Source organism: Mandrillus leucophaeus, unplaced genomic scaffold (genome assembly GCF_000951045.1).
Source record: "Mandrillus leucophaeus isolate KB7577 unplaced genomic scaffold, Mleu.le_1.0 Scaffold510, whole genome shotgun sequence".
Taxonomy (NCBI): domain Eukaryota; kingdom Metazoa; phylum Chordata; class Mammalia; order Primates; family Cercopithecidae; genus Mandrillus; species Mandrillus leucophaeus.
In genome coordinates this window covers 482,783-508,311 of record NW_012105476.1, presented here as the reverse complement: position 1 = coordinate 508,311, position 25,529 = coordinate 482,783, and the positions used below count along the sequence as shown (strand labels likewise).

The 25,529-nt window shown below is 43.9% G+C and overlaps 1 protein-coding gene across 2 annotated transcripts in view; it reads right to left on the bottom strand.

Annotated features, from left to right (window-relative positions):
• HDLBP (high density lipoprotein binding protein) overlaps positions 1 to 25,529 on the bottom strand; it is a 90,832-nt gene that overhangs the window by 64,459 nt on the left and 844 nt on the right. The window lies entirely within an intron of this gene.

Genomic DNA, 25,529 nt, shown 5'->3' with positions numbered 1-25,529 from the left:
TCAGAATGGCAGAATGGCTGGCACCAAAGGTGGGGAGTGCCCTCTAAAGGAAACCTCAAGCAGACATTAGGCATCAACATGGGGTAAGTATGGTGGTGGGAAACTCAGGAATTAGATAAAAAGGAAACTCCAGCTACTGCAAGTGTGTGATGAATGGATTTCAGAAGGGCAACAGCAGAGATAGTGAGACATAAAAAGCTAAAAAAAAAAAAAAAAAATATGGAAAGTAACACAACGTCAATAAGCAGACGGGCTGAAGAAACCATGCTGTGTCCACGCCGTGAAGCAACACATAGCATAAAAGGTAGGAGGAAAGCTTTCATACAATACTACGCACAGTCTTCGGGGTACACAGTTAATGAAAAGAGCAATGGAGGCCAGCAGGTGCAGGGTATGCTACCTTTCTGTAAGAAAGACTCAGAAATACAAATGTGTATTTGTATGTCTGTTTATATTTTCTTTTTTTTTTTTTTTTGAGACAGAGTCTCGCTCTGTCACCCAGGCTGGAGTGCAGTGGCCGGATCTCAGCTCACTGCAAGCTCCACCTCCCGAGTTTACGCCATTCTCCTGCCTCAGCCTCCCGAGTAGCTGGGACTACAGGCGCCCGCCACCTCGCCCGGCTAGTTTTTTGTATTTTTTAGTAGAGACGGGGTTTCACCGTGTTAGCCAGGATGGTCTCGATCTTCTGACCTCGTGATCCGCCCGTCTCGGCCTCCCAAAGTGCTGGGATTACAGGCTTGAGCCACCGCGCCCGGCCGTCTGTTTATATTTTCAGAAAGAAATAAGAGAAGAAAATGATGGGGGAAGGAAAGAAGGAACAGGGGACAGGGATGGAAGTCAAGCTCATCTGAACAGAACAAGAGTGACAGCTCGGTTTTAGAACCATAAAAATCTGAGAAGAGGCTGGGCGCAGTGGCTCACACATGTAATCCCAGCACCATGAGAGGCCGAAGTGGGCAGATCACCTGAGGTCAGGAGTTCGAGACCAGCCTGACCAACATGGAGAAACCCCGTCTCTACTACAAATATAAAATTAGCCGGGCGTGGCGGCGCACACCTGTAATCCCATCTACTCGGGAGGCTGAGGCAGGAGAACTGCTTGAATGTCGGAGGCAGAGGTTACGGTGAGCCGAGAACGCGCCATTGCACTCCAGCCTGGGCAACAAGAGCAAAACTCCGTCTCAAAAAAACAACAACAAAAAAATCAGAGACTCTCAACTCTACAAATAAAACATTCCACTTCTTTATCTCAATGCTGGCTATATGAGTGAGTTCAGTTAGTGAAAATTCACTGAGCTATATACATTAAAAAGTGCATGTTTATTAAACCTCCATAAAAAGTTTACTTAGAAAATGGAAACAAATGTGTCTAACAATGTCACATTGGTGGCCTAAGCATCAGAGAATTATGCAACTTTAAAACACAATAATTTGACAATATAATCCAAATGGGATATATCCTAATAATGTTAGTATTTTAAGAATATATTGTATGAAAAATACGTGCCATGAAAATGGCACTTATTCATACGCTACATACTCCCAAAAGTGTGTTTTAACAGGAAACTGTGGACAGACACACGCTGAATGTTTGTGAGAGTTATCTGCAGGAGGGGGAAGCTTTATATGAGGCTCTTTACTTTTCAAAGATACCTCCATCTAGAAAGGAAATCAAAGATGCTTAAGCTTCATCGGCTACTAAAAATCAGTGAAAAGCAGAGTCACAAAATTTAGAATAGGTAAGCAAGTTAACATCATTAAGAACCAAGATTTTAGCGTAAGAAAATGATACACATTGAACTGACTGATACATCCAAACACCATCTCATGGCAGAGACTGGGGTTCCTTAGAAACATGACTGACTCTAGGTCCAAGCAGAACACGGATGAGGTGCAACACCCTCCTGTGACAGGCAGGAAGGGAGCAGTCACAGACCAAGCGGTCACACCCAAACATGACACAAGCCAACTTGGGTAGAACAACAGGAGCACCAAAATACGGCTTCCACGGGTTGAAGCACGATCACATCCACATCCACAGGTTTCTAATACTGGCGGAAACGCTTCAAAAATGAACTTCAACTTTGGAAGCTAATAGTTTCAGTGCATCCTAAACACTATAAAGGAAAAAAATCATTCATTTCTCCTTTCTCCCCAGCAGGAACCACATTTCAGAACCTCCAAAACTGATATGGGAAATCTTCTTTACGTAAGAATAGAATTAGAAAAATCTTCACTTTGTAGTTGTCAGTTGTAGGCTGAACAATGGCCTCCAAAGACATTCAAATCCTAATTTCTGGATTTGGATATGTTACAGACGAATTAAGAATCCTGAGACTGGAGGTCACTTTGGATTATATGGGTGGGACCTAACCACAATCCCCAGTGTCCTTTAGATCATATGCTCTAATGATGGAGGAAGGGGCCACAGCCAAAAAATGGCTGCCACGAGCTGGAAAAGGCCAGGAAGCAGATACTCTCCAGAGCTCCCTGATGGCACCAGCTACCCAGACTCTAGACCAGTGAGACTGATTTCAGCTACAGTGTTGCAATTTGGTACAGCAGCAATAGGAAACTAATACACCAACTAAATAACGGGTACAAGCAATAAGCAAATGGCCGTTAAACCCAGTAGAGAACTGGTTGATAAAGAACTCTATAATTCAACCTACTGACACTGCACCCGATATCATGTGACCTGGTTGCTCAATGTGCCACACAAAGCACTGTCTAGGGAATATCCTTGAAACCCGCCCCACCCCCGCCAAAACCACCACCAACCTAAAACCAATGAAGCACCCTGACCCAGCTACAGGAAATACGAGGATTAGAACACATTAGACAGTGCTATAACACAGTCATCCAAATCCCAAACTTGGGACATTCCACAGCACAAATGACCCTACTGCCTTCACAAATAAATGGCATTAAAAACAAAAACAAAAAAAAAGGAAAAGAATCTGCAAGTTATAGATTTTCAAAGAGCTAAGAGGCTTAAACCAAATGCAATGTGGAGACCTTCTTTGGATTTCAATTCAAGCAAACAAACTGTAAAAGGGCTTTTTATGACATTTGGAGAAAACTGAACACAAAATAAATATTAGATAATATTAATGGAGTGTGGTTGATGCTGTTAGGTATGATAAAGGTATTGTGGTTATGTTTTTTAAAGCCCACATTTCCTAAAAAATACATGCTGAAGTATTTAGAAGTGACTAAAAATCTGAGATTTGCTTTAAAATACTCAAATGAAAAATACAAACTATTGGGAGTGGGCAGGGCTATGGTAAAATGCTGACAACTATGAAAGCTGGGTGATAGGCATATTATTCTCTTCTATTCTCTTTTATTTTGTGGTATGTTTCAAAGTTTTCCTAACAAGGTTTAAAAAAGGAAAAGAAACCTGGGCAATATAGTGAGACTACCTGTCCAAAAATAAAAATAGGAAACAAAAAATTAGCCAGGTGTGGTGGTGTACACCTGTGGCTGCAGTTACTAAGGAGGCTGAGGCAGGAAGATCACGTGAGTGTGGCGAGGTTAGGGCTGCAGTGAGCTGCACTCAGCCTGGATGACAAAGTGAGACCCTGTCTCAAAAAGAAAAGAAAAGAAAAAGAGCAAAGAGCACCACTACAAAGCACTGCTGAATCAATGTCTACAGAGCACTGCTGAAGCTACACTCGGGGTGAATCAAACTTGTAAGCTGTATTAATGAAGATGAATGAACTAAGCATTCAAGTCAAGATGCAAAGTGAAAACCAAAGTAGAAGCAATAAATAAAAGAACTGATGAAATATAAGACCAGGTGCAGTGTCTCAAACCTACAATCTCAGCACTTTGGGATCACTTAAGCCCAGAAGTTTGAGACCAGCTTGGACAACAAAGCAAGATCCCATCTCCAAAAAAAAAAATTAAAAAAAAAAAAAGAAAAGCCATGCACGATGGCACGTACCTGTAGTCCCAGCTACTGAGAGGCGGAGGCAGGAGGATCCCTTGAGCCCAGGAGTTTAAGGTTGCAGTGAGTGAGTTATGGTCACACCACTGCACTCCCAGCCTGGGTGGCACATGCCTACAGTCCCAGCTACTTGGAAGGCTGGGGCAGGAAGATCGCCTGAGCCCAGGAGGTTGAGCCTACGGTGAGCCGTGCTTGCACCACTGAACTCCAGCCTCGGTGACAGAGTAAGACCCGACCTCAAAAAAAATTAAAACAAAACAAAACAGGCCAAGTGCAGTGACTCACACCTGTAATCCCAGCACTTTGGGAGGCTGAGGCAGGCAGATCGCTTGAGTCCAGGAGTTCAAGACCAGCCTGGACAACATAGCGAAACCTCATCTCTACCAAAAATACAAAACATTAGCCTGGCGTGGTGGCACGTGCCTGTAGTCCCCAGCCACTTGGGAGGCTGGGGCAGGAAGATCGCCTGAGCCCAGGAGGTTGAGCCTGCAGTGAGCCGTGATTGTACCACTGCACTCCAGCCTGGGTGACAGTGCGAGACCCCACCTCAAAAAAAAAAAAAGAAAAAACAAAAACAGAAACATAGCTACTTAATCAATCAAAACCAAAATCAGTTTCTTTGAAAAAAGCAACTGAAGAGCAATTAACTCTCTCTAGTCTGACAAAAGAAAACACACCCGAGATGACAATGATACGACCTTATCTTTGCCGGGTTTTGAAATAAGTAGTGTTATAAGTGGCAGTAACTGTATCTTCTGGTGGCTCCCAAGGAAATGAGAGCTTCTTTGTCTCACAGGTCCCCACGAATTATTTTTGTATCTCACTGGCATTAATTGGGTTCTGATCCCATTAGGGATCAACAACTATAATCAGGGGACCAAGGGCATGTGTTATGCCTGTTAGCCACAGCCAACCCAGGTCCACCCACGCAGCTGAGCCATCCTGTCTAAAACACAAGGCTATACATGGTAGGAAGAGTGGTTCCCCAAAGGAAAATTAGCATTGTTTTGTCTTCCCAAAACAACGAGTAGATGTTGCAGAGACTAATAATTACAGAGTATTTTACAAACGTGTAAATTTCTGTTTTATTTTATTATTTATTTATTTGAGACAGAGTCTCGCTCTGTCGCCCAGGCTGGAGTACAGTGGTGCAAGACAGCTCAACGTAGCCTTGAACTCCTGGGCTCAAGAATCCTTTCCGCCTCAGACTCCCAAGGTGCTGCAGCTACAGGTGCGCACCACCACGCCCAACTAATTTTTTCTCCGTGAGACAGGTCTTGTTATATTGCCCAAGCTGGAAAATCTGTAAATTTTTAAACAAAACACTAGCCTAATAAATTGATCACTAAATTTAGAGAACAAGACTTCATGACTAAGAATGGTCTGTTCTAGGGATACATTTTTAAAATCAGAAAATATATACTTATGGCTAAAAGGAGGGCAAGTAGGCTGGACACGGTGGCTTACATCTGTAATCCCAGCACTTTGGGAGGTCAAGGCAGGTGGATCACCTGAAGTCAGGAGTTCAAGACCAGCCTGGCCAACATGGTGAAACCCCGTCTCTACTAAAAATACTAAAAATTAGCTAGGCATGGTGGTGGGCGCCTGTGATCCCAGCTACTCTGGAGGCTGAGGCAGGAGAATCGCTTGAACCCGGGAGGTGGAGGCTGCAGTGAGCCGAGATTGCACCACTGCACTCCAGCCTGGGTGACACAGCGAAACCGTCTCCAAAAAAAAAAAAAGTACAAATATAAATATACATACACATGGCTGACTGATGACCATTTCAAAAATGCCCAAAAATCTGATGAAATTCAGCACACATTATTTACTTACTATGGAGTTTAACATCAGCAAATGGCTATATGAACAATATTTCCTCAAAGTAACATGTATTTACTAAAAAGAATATTATAGTATTAAAATATGTAACAGAATGACCAAGATGTTACTACTGTCCAAGACTGTCCAACAGGCCATCTGAAGAGACAGAATTAAGCAAGGAGACAAATACCACTGTCTGCAGATGACCTGTTTAGAAAATCCCTCTACTATAACGAAGCCCTAGTAACAGTGAAGGCAAGCTTGGCAAGTTGGCAAAACAAAAATTTCACAACACACATACACATGAGAAGCCTGAATCATGGAGATGATGCCAAGACTTAGCCAGGAGATTCATCACAAAAGATGTCTGTTCTATTCCAAGTTCATCTACACCCCCAATCAAACTCCAAATAACATCTGTGATAGGCTGAAAAATGGCCACCCAAAGACAGGGAGTCCCAACCCTGGAAATTTGTAAGTTTTACTTTACTTGGAAAAGGGATCTTTTCAGATGAGATTAAGTGAAAGATACTAAGCTGAGGAGATGATCCTGGATTATCTGGGTGGGTTCTAAATGCCATCCATGACAGAAGAGAAAGCCTCGTGAGAAGGGAGGCAGGGGTGGGAACTATGCAGCTGCAAGCCAAGGACTGTGGGACAGGAGCTGGAAGACGGAAGAAGCAAAGAACAATCTCTCTCCTACCCCCCGGGGGAGTGTGGCCCCCTCTGCCAGATTTCAGATTTCCAGTCTCCGGAACTGTGAGCGAATGCATTCCTGTTGTAAGCCACCAAATGTGTGGTAATTTGTTACGGCGGCCCTGGGAAACTAACACAAAATTCCAGTAGGTTTTTTTTTTTTTTTAACTGTAACAAGGATTCTCAAATTCACCTAAAAATAAAACCAGGATAGGAAATTTTGCAAAAAAAAAAAAAAAAAAAGTGGAATTCAACTAAAATTAGCAAAGCATACTACAAAGCAACAGTAATCAGCACTTGGTGTTACTGGCTGAGGAAGAGGCACCTGATGCATGAAAAAGACTCGGGTACTTATGAGTTTATTATTTGATACAAGGGCCATTTCAAATCAGCAAGGAATGGGGCCAATTTGCTATCCATTTTGAAAACATATGAAGTTTGATCCCTACCTCACAACATACTCCAAAATAAATTTCAGATGAATTGGAGATCTGGATGTAAACAATCAAACCTTGAAGAGCTGGAAGATTAAGGAGGAAAACCTGTGATTTGGGGGTGCAAAAAGCCTCCAACAATATACACTGTAAAAACCACTGAGGAAGATACTGATTTATTTGACCCTATCAGAGCATAAGAATTTTATAGAACACTAATATAGAAGTCAAGATACAAATGGTTTTTCAATGTTTGGAAAACATCTGAATAGGTTAGGACACATGAACACACAAATCAGAAAATTAATACAAAATTGCCCACAAATACACGAATAGATGTTTATCTTCATGCAGCCTTTGTGAGATCTGCAAAGATGAACAAAAGTGATCATTCAGTTTTTATAATGGTAAGGGGGAAAAAAGACTACTCAACCATTGATAAAGTATAAAATTAGAAGGCAATTTAGAAACACATAACAAAAAATAGAAATACACAATCTAATTCAGCAATCACACTTCAAAAATGCTACTCTCCAGAAGAGCCTGCAAAAGAATACAGAACCATAGGTGTAATAGGTGAGGCTCACGACAGCATGCTACAGGCAAAGAACTGGGAAGAACACGAGTGTGCATGAGCAAGAAGGCAGTAATACTAAGTGGGACATGGACACCACACAGTAAGGCACTGTCACCAACAATAATCCAACGGCTCGTGTACCAGTCTCTGGAAAAAGTGCAGACTACTGTACATTAAACGAAAGTGATCAAGCTGCAAAAACAGAGCGTATAGGACTTGGACTTTTTTTTTCTTTTTAACCTGGGGATATGGGCTTCCACATAAGAGAGTATCTACACAGCTAGGGTATCAGAGCCCAAGTGGAGTGAGGAAGATGTTCACGGTGGGTGGAGGTGCAGGACGACAGCAGCTGAGTGAGGCAACGGGCATCTGAGCAGGAAGGTCAACAAGAGGAGTCTCGTTCCACATAGGGTGAATAATCAAGGAAGTAAACATATTAGAGACACTGGGATCTAAGACTGTCACTGTTGGGAAACAGAGTTATCCACCTGGAAAGCAAGAAACTAGAATAAACCCTGCGGTATTAGATTGGAAATGGGGGTACTAGAATAAACTCATGCTTTTCAATACAAGGAAATATTAAAAAATGAGACAGTGTGCTAAAAATACACATGCATGTATCTATGTGTATGTTTTGTATATGTATGTATACACATACTCAGTCGACTGAGAGGGCCTGGGTATAGTAACACTCCAACAACCTAGCTGGTGCCTAGACCCTGTTTCTCTGAGAACCAACTGCCATAGAAGGGAAGCAGGCCTTCTTGAAGACAAAGGCAGAATCCAGGTCTGGGGCAGGGAAGGTGCATGAAGAACCCAGAATATCCTGCGGTACAAGAAAGAAAGAAAGAAAAGAGAAAGAGAAAGAGAATAATGAGGACATATCATAAGGACGCAGACAGTAATCCCAGGACTTTGGGAGGCCAAGGCGGGTGGATCACCTGAGGTCAGGAGTTCAAGATCGGCCTGGCCATCATGGTGAAACCTTATCATTACTAAAAATACAAAAATTAGCTAGGCGTGGTGGCACACATCTGTAGTCCCAGCTACTTGGGAGGCTGAGGCGGGAGAATCACTTGAACCCAGGAGGTGGAGGTTGCAGTGAGCCAAGAGTTCACCACTGCACTCCAGACTGGACAGAGTGAGATCTCGTCTCAAAAAAGGCCAGGAACGGTGGTGGCTCATGCCTGTAATCCTAGCACTTTGGGAGGCAGAAGCGGGCGGACTGCCTGAGCTCAGGAGTTCGAGACCAGACTGGGCCATGTGGTGAAACCTTGTCTCTGCTAAAAATACAGAAAATTAGCTGGGCACGGTGGCGCACGCCTGTAATCCCAGCTACTCAGGAGGCTGAGGCACAAGAATCGCTTGAACCCGGGAGGTGGAGTTTGCAGTCAGCCGAGATGGCACCATTGCACTCCTGCCTGGGCAACAAAGCAAGACTTGGTCTCAAATAAATAAATAAATACATAAAATACAATAAAAATTAAAAAATACAAAAAAGAAGGAGACAGGAGCTTGAGGGACTCTCATGGGTCAAACCTGAGATGATGAGTATCAAATAAAATCATGGTAAAAGGATAATAATCAACCGAATTAACTAGGGAAACCATGAGCCAATACTGATATAAGTAAATTGAACTCTGATTAAAGTTGAGATAGTTGAGATAACTGAAAGTTTGATTTTATTTCAAAAGTATCTCCCTACGATATACTTAACAATTACAAAGATTTCACAGTGGAGAAGCCTGGAAGGCAGCACCTGAATCAAGCAAGTAAAGTGCACATCACCAGGAAGAGGACTAACTGAATTCTGCACCACCTGATAGGATGCAGAGAAGAACCCAGCCTCCTCCTTGTACTACTCCAGCCAGAGGCGCAAAACCTAGATCTAATCAAAAGGAAACACCAAACAAACCCACAATAAGGGACCCCACAAAATAACTGCTAATGATCATTAAAAGTGTCAAGCTCAGGCACAGGAACCATTCCGTTCTCCCAGTTTGAAGGAGACTACAGAGATCTGACAGTCAACTGTGATTCTGAACTAGATCCTTGCAATGGAATGCGAATGTGCTGCCTGATCAGAAGGTGGCAACACATTCATGTTAATTTCCTGACTTTGATGGCGGTATTGCGGTTCAGGAGGATGGTGTCTTGTCTATAAGTAAACATACCAAAATATCCCAGGGTAAGGAGGTCTCATGGTCCCAACTTACCCTCAGGTGGTTCGGATAAAGAGCTGTACAGTATCTGTACCTCCTTTGTAAATTCAAGATCGTTTTTTAAAAAAATTAATGGAGGATATGTACTACTTCTGTGATTAGAAAAACTAAACACCCCAGGCCGGGCGTGGTGGCTCACGCCTGTAATCCCCGCACTTCAGGAGGCCGAGGCGGGCGATCCCGGATCACGAGGTCAGGAGATCGAGACCATCCTGGCTAACACGGTGAAACCCCGTCTCTACTAAAAACACAAAAAAATTAGCCAGGTGCGGTGGCGGGCGCTTGCAGTCCCAGCTACTTGGGAGGCTGAGGCAGGAGAATGGCGTGAACCTGGAGGTGGAGCTTGCAGTGAGTGGAGATAGCGCCACTGCACTCTAGCCTAGGTGGCAGAGCGAAACTCTGCCTCAAAAAAATAAAATAAAATAAAATAAATAAAATAAATAAAATAAAATAAAAAGTAAACACCCTAAGGCCAGGCGCGGTGGCTCACGCCTGTAATCCCAGTGCTTTGGGAGGCCGAGGCAGGCAGATCACAAGATCAGGAGTTCAAGACCAGCCTGACCAATATGGTGAAACCCTGTCTCTACTAAAAATACAAAAATTAGCAGGGCATGGTGGCATGCATCTGTAGTACCAGCTACTCGGGAGGTTGAGGCAGGAGAATCACTTGAACCCAGGAGGTGGAGATTGCAATGAGCTGAGATCATGCCACTGCACTCCAGCCTGGCTCCATCTCAAAAAAAACAAAAAAGAAAAACTAAGCACCCTAATTTGGAAATAAACGTCAATATGAGAGGGATAACACTGACCATTCCAGTTCAAAGTCAAAACCCAAATTTTGGGCCGGGCGTGGTGGCTCACGCCTGTAATCCCAGCACTGTGGAAGGCTGAGGCGGGTGGATCACGAGGTCAGGAGATGGAGACCATCCTGGCTAACATGGTGAAACCCTGTCTCTACTAAAAACACAAAAAAGTAGCCAGGCATGATGGCGGGTGCCTGTGGTCCCAGCTACTAGGGAGGCTGAGGCAGGAGAATGGCGTGAACCCAGGAGGCAGAGCTTGCAGTGAGCTGAGATCCCGCCACTGCACTCCAGTCTGGGGGACAGAGCAAGACTCCGTCTCAAACAAACAAAAAACAAATTTTGACTATATCTGTTTAATCACGAGTTCAACTACAAGATGAATGCACACTTCACCCAAACTTTATATACCAAAGCATAAAGATATTATTATACTAAAGATATTGTCATGATACTAAAGTCTGTCACCCAATCATTTTCTCAAACTTCATAAAAGATTTTTTTTTTCCTGGTTCACGTTCTTTCACAAGAAAGTAGATTTTTAAACCACCAGAAAGTGTCAAGAAAGCCACAGCACAACCCAGATATGCACAGCAGCACATCCCAAGCAACTTCAAGGTCCACGTGGGGAACTCCCCCACCCCCGCCCTAGAAAGCTGGCGTCCCCTGGTACTCCATTTGGGCCAGCCACCAGCACTGCTGAGCCCCAATCGCACACTGCCCTAAAAGACGAACAAGAGGCAGAACTTGGACACTAGGCAAATGAGAGTAACCCACGACATGTAACAGGAACCCTGCCCAACGAGAGTTAGGAATACTTAGGTAGGGTGAAAGGCAAGTGACTGCATCAATCAGCAAGGGCTTAAGGAAAATACACACACATGCACGCACACACACATTCCCACCACTACAAGACTCGGGGCAGGTAGAGAAGACAAGCATAAGTACATACTGGAATTAAAACACCCTAAGAAGAAGAATCCTAATGCATGCCAAATAAGTTCTAAATATCCTAAAACAGCCTTCAATACAACCATACGCCCAACTGAGAACAACAATCTAAATACTACACAAGGTAACTGGGGCAAGATTTGACGGAAGAGAAAAGACCCTCACATCACCACCTCAGTTCTTCACAGGCCAGGTCCTCCTCTGAGACTGCAGGGCTGAGCCTGGGGACACCCGGGAGCCCTGTACACAGGCAGCCAGCAGTCTGCTGAGCTCGTTGTGCAGACGACAAAGGGAACACAGAACTTGGGTCTCAGAGGCTGGTCAGGCAGCTCCAAGCATGAGCAATTAGATCAAAATAGAAGCCTTGTTTCAAAAGAAAAAAATTGTATTCTTCAAACTGAATTGATTTCGTGCACACATACTGGTTTAAGCCAATGCTACAAGACCACCTAATCATCTACTTATCAGCAAATGTTTAAAAAGTAACTATAATTAAATCAGTAATATCATTTGAAACACTCAAATGAGCTAGGTATTAATAAAATTAGAAAGCATATAACATAAGAAGAGTGAAATTAAGAGTAATATGCACATTGCTACAGAATAAAACACATTCGGACGATGCAGTGTATTTCATTTTGTTCACACCAGCCAGCAAATACTGGGGTGAAGAGCACACACTTGTATTCATCTAATAATATACACTCGGGAGTCAGCAAACTCCAACATAAAGAAGACAAAGCAAAGGAAAAATGAATTTTAAGGTTCTATTCACACACACTTCAGAGTCTTCTACTGACAGGCTACAAGACACCAAGTAACATGGTTCTCAACTGTCGAATGGTTATAGCAGACAGGCAGAAAAGATTCCAAATGGCCATGCTTTCCTTTTTTTTTTTTTTTAATTTTTAAAGAAAAAGAGTTACGCAGGGCAAAAAGTTTTCCATTCTAATTAATAAATGAGAAATCACACATCTTTTAATATTGAAAAGGAAGCCCTAAGAGGGAGAACTGTTTCTGAGCAAGTCACTTGCTTCAAAACCTCAATTTCAAAAATGGTAAGAGGCCGAGGGCCAGGCACAGTGGCTCACACCTGTAATCCCAACACTTCGGGGAGGCCAAGGTGGGAGGACTGCTTGAGACCAGAAGTTCAAGATCAGCTTGGGCCATATAGCAGAGTGAGACACCCCCCCAACAACTCCCATCTCTACAAAAAACAGAAAAATGTAATTAGCCAGGTACAGTGCCTGTAGTATGCCTCCCAGCTACTCAGGAGGCGTCCCCAGGAGTTCGAGACTGCAGTGAGCTATGATAGTGTCACTGTACTCCAGCTAGAGTGCCTGAGCAAGACCCTGTCTCAAGCAAACAAACTAGAGGCCAAGTTAGGTGGTTCACACCTGTAATCCCAGCACTTTGCACTTGCGGAGGCTGAAGCTGAAGGACTGCTTGAGTCCAGGAGTTCAAGACCAGCCTGGGCAACATAGCAAAACTCCATTTCCACAAAAAAAATAAAAATTAGCCAGGCATCCCTACAGTCCTAGCTACTTGGCAGAAGCAGGAGGATTACTTGAGCCCAGGAGTTGGAAGCTGCAGTGAGTTGTGATCACAGCACTGCACTCCAGCCTGGGTGACAGACTGAGACTCTGTTTCAAAACAACTTGGTAAAAGTGCCAAATAAATGACCCCCTTTCAAAAACTATTTCTCCCAATTTTACCCTTGTACTGTTGTTTTCTCTTTGCTTCCTTACCTCTATTTGTTCCAGTGGGTCTGGTCCTTTTGGGACAAGAGCCCTTCTCTCTAGTTTTCCCATTTCCCCTAAGGCTGTCTGTTGTGGCAACCTCTTTAGAAGTGCAGCTCTCTCCAGAGTCTCCACATGTAAATCTCCTAATAGGCCAGGAGCGGTTGCTATGCAGGTAGCTGCTGTCTTGGCACCCACGAGAAGGCTGCTTTCTCTCCCTGAGGAATCATCCACACTCAGAGGTTCGAAGGATGACCAAGGAGCAGGTGAGCTCAGCCACTGTGTCCTTCTCTGCCCGGCCCGAGGTGAGAAAGTCTTTGCTCACAGTACCCTACCAATGCCCAACGACTTAATCTAGCTGCCTGGGCCTAGGACTGGACAGGTCTAACACGCAGCACAACCACTGAATTCACACTGCCACAGTTCCCTAAAAGGGCATTTAGAACAGCTTCTGCAGCTGAAATAATAATACACACGGACTGCACCTGGTTGAAGTTATTTCCCCACTCCAGAAAGAAACAAGTAGCACTCGGTCCAGCCAGCCAAACGAGCCGTGGTAAGCAAGTCAGCCCGCGCTGTGTTTAGAGGCTGACAGCAGGGCCAGGAAGAGGTGCATCCTGCTGGTGCGAGGTGCCACTTCAGGAGCCCCAGATGGTGCCGGGTCCTCTTTCAAGGACAGGGCAAGGCCAAGAACGTCACTGCTCCAACTCATTTATGCAATGCCCAGTCCACCCACACCATACAACAGGACGCTGGAAGATCGGACAAAGGAATCATGCAAACAAAGGTGGCAGAAAACAAGCAAGAACAGAGAGGCAGCACTTAACCTGCTACACAAGACCGCTGTACACAAGAACACTTGGCTGCCTCAAGGACAGGAGGACCCTCAATACTGAGCTTGGTCACAGAAGGCACCTGCTCAGCATACCTGGGTGGCAAGTTTGTTGATCCAAGCACATGGAAATTTCTGGAGAAAGCTGCTCCACAAAGTCATTTGTCGAGACCACACATTCAACAGTCATCCAAGAATACAAAAGTGACACCTTGAGACCTGGCCTTCAGACTGGATTATTTCTACATTAGGCATATCCCTCAGAGCCTAAAAAGCTGATCGAGATTCTGGCAGCCCATTATAATTCACCAAAAAGTCAAGAAAAGACAAGTTCAGAATATTACTTCTTTTTTTTTTGAGACACGGTCTCACTGTGTCACCCAGAATGGAGTGCAGTGGTGTGACTACAGCTCACTGCAGCCTCAACTTCCTGGGTGCAAACGAGCCTCCCACCTCAGCCTCCTGAGTAGGTGGGACCACAGAGGCATGCCACTAGGCCCAGCTAATTTTTTTCTATATTTTGTAGAGATGTGGGTCTCACTTTGTTTACCCAGACTGGTCTCAAACTCCTAGGCTCAAGTGATCCTCCTGCCTCGGCTTCCCAGAATGCTGGGATTACAAAGTGCATGTGTATGTATCACAGGTATAAGCCACCATGCCCAACCAGATCATTACCTTTTTAGCAATCAACACTACCCTATCTGTTCATCCCTCAAAATATGTATACGGCATCTGCCACGATCAAGTTAGTCTGCTAAGCCACAGGGATCCAAACCAAGTAAAAGCATCATCAATACATTAATAGCACATCACCGGCTTAACGTGTAACCCAGGCTTGGAAGCAGTAAAATGAAGAGGGGAGTTAGTCCAAGAGGCTTGTGCATCCATCACATGAATTCAGGGAGGTGGCTGTCGGCCTTAGAGCTGGATCCTTGACAGAATGATGGAAACACTAACCCAGCAAGAGTCTAGACTAGAGGCCAATCCCCCGAAGGCAGCCGCAGACAGACTTGGTCCCAGTGCTAAAAAGCAGCGTGTTACTGCAGAGACAGGCCCCAAATGCATAAATGGCTTTAGGGCTGGGACTTCAATTTGTTCAGTTTTTCCAAAACATACTTAATGACTATGTACTTGGTGAAAAATAAATGCCGATTGAATCAATGAAAGATACTCAAAATTCCAAGAAACACAGGACAACTTTACAGCGTGTATTTCAGCACAGAATACCTACCTTGCTGCAAAGGCCTGGTTGGTCCCACTCCCGAACTAGAAAGAGCTGTGTGCGGAGGATATCCCCTTTGACCCTGCGCTTTAGAGAAGCCCCACACACACTCAAACGCTGGGTAAATCTGTCAAGATGAAATGTTTAAATGTGTGAACTTCTAAAAGTTAAGGGCCAAGATAACAAAAAGAAATAATTACAGATCTTAATTTCTCTGGGCCTGTCTCCTCTCCTGTAAAAAGGAGTTGATATTAATGCCTTTTGTATTACCATGAGGTTATATATGGAGAAAGCTTAACCCGAGTTGGCACACAGTAAACAGGTGTGGAGTTTTTTACTACTATTATCATCTGTGAGGACACCAGCACTGTAAGGCAACATAGCCCTAACTAACTCCTGCAAGTGGCTTCACTCTACCAGGCTCTACTTTTTAATTTCTGAGACGGAGTCTTGCTCTGTCTCTCTCAGGCTGGAGTGCAGTGGCTCAATCTTGGCTCACTGCACCTCCTGGGTTAAAGTTATTTTGCTGTCTCAGCCTCCTGAGTAGCTGCGACTACAGGCATGTGCCACTACACCTGGCTAATTTTGCATTTTTAGTAGAGATGGGGTTTCACCATGTTGGCCAGGCCAGTCTCGAACTCCTGAACTCAGGTGATCCACCCGCCTTCGCCTCCCAAAGTGCTGGGATTACAGGTGTGAACCACCGGACCTGGTCAGGCTCTACTCTTTCCAACCAAAGACACGGGGCCTGTGATGGCTATACCCTAGAACCCTTTCAAGGACCGACCCTTTACAGCAGGGCTCCTCAGCCTCAGTGCTGCTGACATTTTGAGTCGAATACTTCGGTTGCAGGGGCTGCCCTGTGCACTACAGGATGTAAGCATCTCTGGCCGCAACCACTAGACAATTGTAGGTCACGCCAACCACAAAGGTCTCTGGACACTGCCAGATGTGCCCTGGGTAAAAAAAATCACCCCGGTGATAACCACTGCTAGAAATAAATAGCGTGATGACTGGTATATAGGAAGCAAAGAATAAAAAGTTTTAATAGGTGAGGATTTTTAAATAACAAAAGGATTTTTAAAAGGGACCACAAAATCAGATGTTTTATGAGCGACTGTCAGCTCCAAGTGTTACCCTTCCAAACTTGAAAACTGAATTTCTGATAAACTGACTTATCCAGGTTCTGAGGCATCTGTTTTAAAAAAAACAAAATGAAAATGAAAAATGAAAAACCCACTCAGAGATTTAGCTTTCTTTCTTTTTTTTTTTTTGAGACAGAGTCTTGCTCTTGTTGCCCAGGCTAGAGTGCAACGACGTGATCTCGGCTCACTGCAACCTCTGCCTCCCAGGTTCAAGCAATTCTCCTGCCTCAGCCTCCCATAGCTAGAATTACAGGCATGAGTCACCACACCCAGCTAATTTTGTATTTTTAGTAGGGACGGGGTTTCTCCATGTTGCTCAGGCTGGTCTCGAACTCCCGACCTCAGGTGATCTGCCTGCCTCAGCCTCCCAAAGTGCTGGGATTACAGGCGTGAGCCACCGTGCCCGGCCTCAGCTTTCTTATTTTTAAAGGGAAGGAGCTTAAGTCCTATAGGTCTAAAAGTACTCCAAGTCAGGCTGGGAGCAGTGGCTCATGCCTATAATCACAGCAATCTGGGAGGCTGAGGCTGGCAGATCATTTGAGGTCAGGAATTCGAGACCAGCCTGGCCAACACGGCAAAACTCCGTCTCTACTAAAAATACAAAAATTAGCCAGGCATGGTGGTGCATGCCTATAGTCCCAGCTACTCAGGAGGCTGAGGCAGGAGAATTGCTTGAACCTGGGAGGCGGAAGTTGCAATGAGCCGAGATTGTGCCACTGCACTCCAGCCTGGGTGACAGGGTGAGACTCCGTTTCAATAAACTTAAAAAAAAAAAAAAAAAAAAGTATCCCAAGTCCCCAAGTCATAAGGCTGATAAGAACAGGTCCAGGGAATAGCTCTGAACCTATTAAAAAAAAAAAAAAAAAAGAAAAGCCCAAAATTGAAGTGAGGTCTCCTGACTCCCGTCCAGTCAAAGACACTATTCTTTCATTTCTTTTTTTTTTTTTTTTCCCGGGGGGACGGGGGGCAGTGCCATCCTAACCTGGATAAACATCTCAACTTTTTGTTGAGGCAGGGAGAAAGAATCACTGTCGTGCCTTCTGCACCTAAGACGGCAAGTACTGCTGCAGGTCTCACAAGGTCCACCCCAGGAACTTCTGAGACTACAGAGGGAAAAGGCAAGCCCTAGAGTAGGTCTGAAAAATGCTTATCTGAAGGAATTCATCAAGACTGCTCACCCCGCTTGCTGACTGCTGACTTTGGCATCAGTCGCTTCTTACCTCTTCTTGCCCCAGGAGAGATCTGCAGCCACAGCACAGGGGTCTCTGGGACAAAGCTAAGCCTCCTGAGAGACTGAAATGGGACAGGTAGGGGCTACATGAATAATGGTTTAATGAACATAGGCAGTATTAATAGATTAACACTGCAGTGGGCCTGCTGTAGGGATAGTCCACCAAGGAATTTGATTTTTTAGCTTTAAAAGTATTGTAAAATATAACTCAACAAAACAATGTAAAAACTGGTAACCCCCCATGAGGCTTTCCCAAGAAATATATTCTAAAGTGTATCTTCAAAACTGTAATTTTAATTATACTTTAATTATAATTTTAATACATGATTTAAATAAAGACAGGATCTTATACCCATTTTTTTTTTTTTTTTTTTTTGAGACGGAGTCTCGCTCTGTCACCCAGGTTGGAGTACAGTGGCCGGATCTGAGCTCACTGCAAGCTCTGTCTCCCGGGTTTATGCCATTCTCCTGCCTCAGCCTCCCGAGTAGCTGGGACTACAGGCGCCCGCCACCTCGCCCGGCTAGTTTTTTGTATTTTTAGTAGAGACAGGGTTTCACCGTGTTAACCAGGATGGTCTCGATCTCCTGACCTCGTGATCCACCCGTCTCGGCCTCCCAAAGTGCTGGGATTACAGGCTTGAGCCACCGCGCCCGGCCTACCCATTCTTTCACCATTTGCTACACTTCTTTTCATTTGAAAAGACATCATGGTCATGTTTCCAAGTATCAAATACAAATGTACTTCATTTGTTAACAACTACATGTTGAGTGGAGTAAACATACCTTCCTTAATAAATCCTCCCGACAGGACCCTTGAACCAATTTTTTTTTTTTTTTTCGATTATAAACAATACTGAAAAGAACATCCTCTGCTCACTTGGGCCTGTACCTCCATAGGATAAACTGAACTGGAAATGGAATTACGTGATTACAGGGAATGCATTAATAGATATCACCAAGGTAAAACTGCCCACCTCTCAAAGACTTCAGTTACACTCACAACACCTGATCACAGAACACCTGTCCTCTTCTCCTTTGAAGACAACTAAAATGATGACGTTTATTTTGTTTTCCAGCCTGACGTTGGGGAAATACGATTTTAATGGCAACTCTGATCATCAGTGAGACAAAAACCTTGTTGAGCTTACTGACCATTTGAATTTCTCTACTATGAAGATCAAACTAATCACAACCAATCCATCCGCCTTTCTACCAGTGTTTCAGCAATGCTCGTAAGACAAAGCAAAATCCACTTCTGGGCAGCACAGCAGTAGGAATGAACAGAAAGAATTACAAATTTAAGTGAAACTCAAGTTGTATGCCAAAAATAACATTCCTAAAGGGCACTCAGGCAAAAGTGATGAGAAAATACTATTAAAAAGGACATCTTTTGCCTCAATTAGTCACACAGTAGACAACATAAGCTGATGACCTGAGACACCTCAGCCTGCCAAATTCCATTTCATTCACAAACATTAACCTACCCTGCTTTAAGAGAAGGGCTCCCCAAAAAAGTAATTGTGTTTGCAGAAAAGCGTCAAAGTGTATACTGTTTTGGGGGTACGCAGACCTGGGTAGATGGTAGACTGAGGCTAACTGACAAGGCCAGGATAGGGAAGCAGTGAAGTAGTTGAAGGCACAAACTAGAGCCAAACCACTAACTCTAGTCTTTGCCTCAGGGTCTGCCTCGACCTGTGATGACAACAATACTTGCCTCCCACAGGGGATGGGAAGAGTGAGAAATGTCATGAATGGTGTGGCCCGTGGTCACTTCACCATGATCCACCACCAGTACTGGGTCACTCTGCTCCAGCTCTCCAAAGGCATCAAGATGCAACCGCGAGGAGCCCCGCCTCCTCCCCTGACCTGCCCATCTCCTATACCCTCCAGCCCTGCCCCACACTGGTCTAGTAACTGGCGTTCCACGTTCCTCCAACGTGCTCAACACAGTCCTGCCCCTGTGCTTTTCACCTCCTGTCCGCTCCTCTTAGAAAGTTCTTCCCCAGATCGCTGCCCACAGCTTGTTTGCTCACCGCAAGTTTGAATCGACTGTCGCTCAACCAGCAAGGCCTCCCCACTACGCCAAACTGCCGCTGTGTTCCCCACTCCCCTCCCCTCGATACTCCATTTTCCTCCTTCCTTCTTGTCCACATTGGACATATTGCATATCTGCTGGTGTGCTGACTGCCTGACACCCCCACCAAAACGTGACCTCCACGAAAGCACAGGAGAACACACCCGCTTCTTCCTTATTGCAGCCCACTTCCTAGAACAGTGTCTCTAGCATGGGCAGCTGTCAGATCAATACATTTACACTACCTCCTGAAGCACCACTAAAATAAGAGTAAAGGATTTTTTTTTTTAAGATACAAATCACAACAACGAAGAATAGGACTAGAGATAAGAACATTAAAATACTGGAGGCTAGAAACTGGAAATAGACCTACAAGGGCTGAATCCCGTATCGGCAATGGGGAAGGCCAACTAGCAATATGACTGGAAGCCAGGAGACCTGAATCAAAAACAGAGGTGGCTGATAGGTTTAAAAGGAAGATCCCTAAGATGCACCCCACAACTCTGCACAGCCACACAGACCCAACCTGCACAGTCCCTCTCCTATCACGGCAAAATGGTATCGTTTTTCTGTCTACAAAGAGAAGTAGAATCTTTGGACTAGAGACACCAGTTACAGAGGAGGGAAACAATTCTGCAAAGACGGAAGTAAGCTCTTCTATGCGTACTGCTGCGCTCCTAGGCCTCTCTCCTCAGGGCCACGTAGCCAGGCAAACAGCTACCAGATATTTTTCTGGGGAATCTGAAGAAACACAAAGAAGCTGTAAGGAAATGGCCCGGCCAGGTGCCTCTGCAGTGAAAGCCACAGTCAGCAAGCCATAGACACAGGCTCAGAGGCCCTCTGACTCACGAGCAGGCACAAGAACACCACTGCATAGCCGAGAAAAGGCTCTGACAAAAGCCAAAAACCCCAAAACAAACCAAAGCAGCCTCAATAGTGGCTTAAGGAAAATGAAACTAGGAAACAAAAAAAAACAACCTCATTAATATCTTCAAACAGTTAAGAGAAGATACCACATTCATGAAACAAAAAATAGGTTATAAAATAGGAATAAAGGAAACAAGAAAAAGCTCTTAGAAATGAGAAAAACCTCAGTAGAAGGGCTGGAAGATAAACTTGAGAATAACTTCCAGAAAGAAAATGAAAAACCAAAGGGTACAAAACATCAGTTAGACAGGAGAAATGTGGTTTTCTTTTTTGAGATATATTGTACAGCATGGTGAATGTAGTAAATAATAATGTCGATTTCAAAAGAGTAAATTTCAAATGGCTTTCACAACAAAAAACTTAAAGTATTTGAAGTGATGAATTATGTTAACTTGATTTTATTATTTACAGTATTCATAAATCATAACATCGCTTTGTACCCCATAAATACGTACAAGTATAAATTGTCAATTTACGATTTATAAGATAAAAACAAAAACAAAAATCTTAGATGGGGGAAAAAAAAGAAAAAACTTAAGAAAATTATGAGTGCCAATCCAGAAGGTCCAAGAGTAGAAGTCTAGAAAGAGAGAGCAAATAGGAAGAAATTAAAGCAATAAATCAACAAAAATGCCCAGCATTGAAGAACAAGAGTTGCAAAGAAACAGGACCAAAGAGTAAGCAAGACGTTGGATGAAAACAGTCTCCACGGGACATCATTGTTCTGGGAGTTCTGAATTTCGCAGAAAGAAAGGACTCTGAGACCAGATGCAAAGCCTTCACTCCCAGCACTTTGGGAGTCTGAGGCAGGAGAATCACTCGAGGCCAGGAGTTCAAGACCAGCCTGGGCAACATGGAGAGCTCATGTCTACAAAAAGTTTTTTAAATTATCCAGGTGTGGTGGTGCATGCCTGTAGTCCCAGGTACTTGGGAGGCTGAGGCAGGAGCATCACTCAAGCCCCAGAGATCGCAGTCGCAGTGAGCTATGACAGTGCCACTGCACTCCAGCCTGGGCAACAGAGCAAGACGCTGTGTCTCAAAAAAACAAAAGAAACAGAAAGAAAGAAGGAAAAAAAAGAAAGAAAAGCCTTCAGGTTTCATGGAGGAAAACGTAGTGTCACACAAAGGCTCTAAAAATGTTATGTATCAATAGAAAGAAAAAAGAATCAGAACAGCTTAAGACTTCAATAACACTGGAAGCTTAAAGACAGCGGAGCAAAATGATGTCCAAACTCCTACTCAGGATAAGAGCAGAATGAAGCACTTTCGTACATACACATTCTCAAAACTTCATCTGCCATGCACCTCTCAGGCAACTAGTGAAGGCAAGTGAGAGAGTAACATAAAGAGAATAACATAGGTTCCAGAAAAGTAAGGCTCCAACACAAGAGGGAGTGATGAGTTTTACAAGAAGATTCCAGGCACAGACAAGCCTGCAGCAGATTGGAGGCGCTGGAAGAGATTTACTCAAGATAAAATGATAGGAATACCAATTTTCATCAAAAGAAATCAGACAATTTCTTGAAAGATTTAGACAACTGGTTCAGAATTTGGGGTTGAATTGTAGTGATAAAATACAGAAAACTGAGAGCAGCAAGCAAACAAAAACAAATAACACTTGTAATAACCCAGGAAAACACAGTTATCCAGAAAAGGGAAAACAATCCTATTATACCACTTCGTCCAGCTGTAAATGGCAATATGTAGTCATAATATAAACAATCAATACTGAACTAACCAAATCAAGCATATATCACTTTGGGCAGCCATGGATCTGTTTGCACTGAGAAGGCAGAGGGTGAAAGAAAGCTAGGAACTTCCTACCTATTCTTAGTGTCAAGCGAAGAGACATCACATGAAACAGGGGTGGGGGGACACAAATATAGATGTCAAGCAAATACACTCTTCAGAGTTGGAGGCAAAGATCAAGGAAATCTACTAAGGCTAATGTAGATACTCTGCAGGGGAGGAAACACGATTAGGGGAAGGACGTTGGCACTTCTTCCTTACAAGCCTTTCTAGGATTATCTGACTCTATAAATTACATGAAGACGTAACCTTGATTTGAAATAAGATTAATATGAATGCTAATAAAAAGTAGTAAGGGAGAGTATGTAGTCAATTCATTGTTACCAAATTAACAGCAAGTATCAACAAGATGATTAACACAACCACATGATGTCCAGACACGTGTTAGAACAAGTGTCTGGCTCATCTTCAACGGTATTCGAGGAACTTCAGTGTGCTTGGTAAAACAATAGCCTACTAGGGATTTCACTTCTAAAATGTCTCTGACTTTAGAAATACCAAAAAATAACATGGAACTGATTTTTAACATATACACATAAAAAAAGGTTCTTTTCATTATTTTCTTGGTTTCCAAATGTTGAACGCTGTGGTGCTTTTACAGTTTAAGGGGAAAAGCATTCTGACACATTACACTGGTTGGGGTTCTCTGGTTTTCTACTTGGTGAAAAACCTTTACATGCATTTTGGACTTTGTGTCATCATAACTTGGCAACGGGGAAAGCTGTATGGTATGCTTCTTCCAGAACTTGGTTACTGCTTACCAGAAGAGGGAAAAGCTTCGTATCACCATTTGCCTATGGGATGGATGCACAATGAACGGGCCATACCAAATAAAACTACCACTTTGTACTCTAAAAAGCATGTTCTCTGCTTAGGCCCTTTCTGTAAGTTTCAGTTGGCACGCACTAATGGAGAATCCATAAGACCCATGAAGGATCGTAAGTGATCCCAGTGGACCCAGCGCAATCATCTCAAATTCTGTTCAGGTCAGAATATCTCAGATAAAGCTCACTGAAGGGCATCAAGTCCTTCAGTACACAGTCTGAGCCAAGCCCTCTACCATTTGCAATGGCAAGAGTATACCAAATTCTCAACCTGTTGCCCACGTATGCCACCAACTATAAATGCCAGCCTCCTCCTTCCTAGTCTTCCTGTACACTCAACGCCACCTGGAAAAACTCTTACTCGTCTTTTACCAGTCCAAGGACCACATTCTACAGGAAGACTTTCCAACAGGTAATCACAGCCTGTTTCTTATGTCCACACCTTATATATGTTTCTATCATTGAACTTATGACACTGTAACGTAATTACTCTTCTACAAATGAGTTTCTCACACTAGACCACAAGCTGCTTGAGGAAAAGAAAAATCTATACCCTTTTTTGTTGTTTTTTTGAGACGCAGTCTCACTCTGTCGTCCAGGCTGGAGTGCAGTGGTACAATCTCGGCTCACTGCAACCTCCGCCTCCTGGGTTCAAGAGGTTCTCGTGCCTCAGCCTCTTCAGTAGCTGGGATTACAGGCATGCGCCACCATGCCCAGCTAATTTTTGTATTCTTAGTAGAGACGGGGTTTCACCATGTTCATCAGGCTGGTCTCGAACTCCTGACCTCAAGTGTCCACCCACCTTGACCTCCCAAAGTGCTGGGATTACAAGCGTGAGCCACTGTCTATATCCCAGCCAAAAAGTCTATATCCTCTTAACCTCTGTATCTGCAGAACCCTTAACCTTACACAGCAATTTCCAGCAAATATTTTTTTGAATTGAAATGAAGAAGTGAGGCCATGAGGCTGAAGTTAGACAACTGGAAGGCCAAAACAACAAAACCTGGAAAAATACTTAATTACTCAAGAAGAAATTCTCCCACCAGGCCACTGAGAAGTTAGCTTTGCCCACTGCAGAGGACACTGTGACAGGGACTGGATTAAGCCAAGTGGCGCTGAGGGACGGGACATAGGTCAACTACGTCTTAGAGGTACTCTCCTTACACTCAATGCACTTTTACCCCAATGACGTTAATTTGACTCATGATAAGATGAGCTAAGTCCCTTACACAGTGCTTGGTATCAAGCAAAACTAATGGTAGTAACAGGAAAGTTTAATCCTCATGATGAATTATTTAACGGGGTTTCAAATGCTGTCCCTGAGACTTGAGGCAGTATAGGCTCCAGCTCCATTTTCTCCAAGTCTAAAACTCTTGATAGGTTGATGTTTCAGACCCAGAGATTCGGCAATTCAAACGACAGAAATAATTCTTACCCAAACACTTTTTCAACTATTTTTAAATACTGTTGCCAAGTATCCTAATATCATGTGTACTTAATGAATTTAGCCTAGGGATACTTTTAGCTGTCCAAAAATCAAAATGTAAACCTAAGCACTACGTTTCATCCAGTGTTTCAGCATCCCAGATTTGCTTTCCTAAATGAACATTAAGCTTATTATGCAATGTGCCGCTACTAGGAGCCTTAGACAAAATCCTAATTGTGACTTAACCTATCTTAATAGGGTTTTAAGGAAGTTACCTGCTAAGAAAGTGACTGATTATCCTTAAGCAGACACCAAATAAATGTGAAGTCATTGCTTGAGGGCTTAGGGTATAGGGTAGCTATGAATCTGAGAACATAAAACGCAAAACTGAGGGGCAAATCGTCATGTTCCTGAAGATTACGACTCATCCACCTTCCTTCAGACGTTTCATTTGACCACAAGCACTGTTTCATAAGCAAAGTCCAAGTCGACTTCTTTCGATTTTACATGGCGTCCAAACACCATGTCAAGTCTGACCCTCTCATTTTCTAAGTCGAATGAAGAGGATATGTAGCAGCTAGCCCTGAGCACCTAATCCCTTTTCAAAGGAGCTACGCACAAAAATACCCTAGCAACATGCCACGGTGTCAGAAAGGCTCAGGTTCCCAACACCATGCGGGGCAGCCATTAGGAACTCAGGAAGTGCTTCCTCTAACCGGGGGAAACCTAGGAAGGCTTCCTGAACGAGGGGTATTTGCGCCGAGCCTTGACGTGAGTCTCGGACAGTGGCAGTGCCTCCAGGCCACGCGGGAGGGAGGGAAGGACACCCCGGGCCGGGGCACAA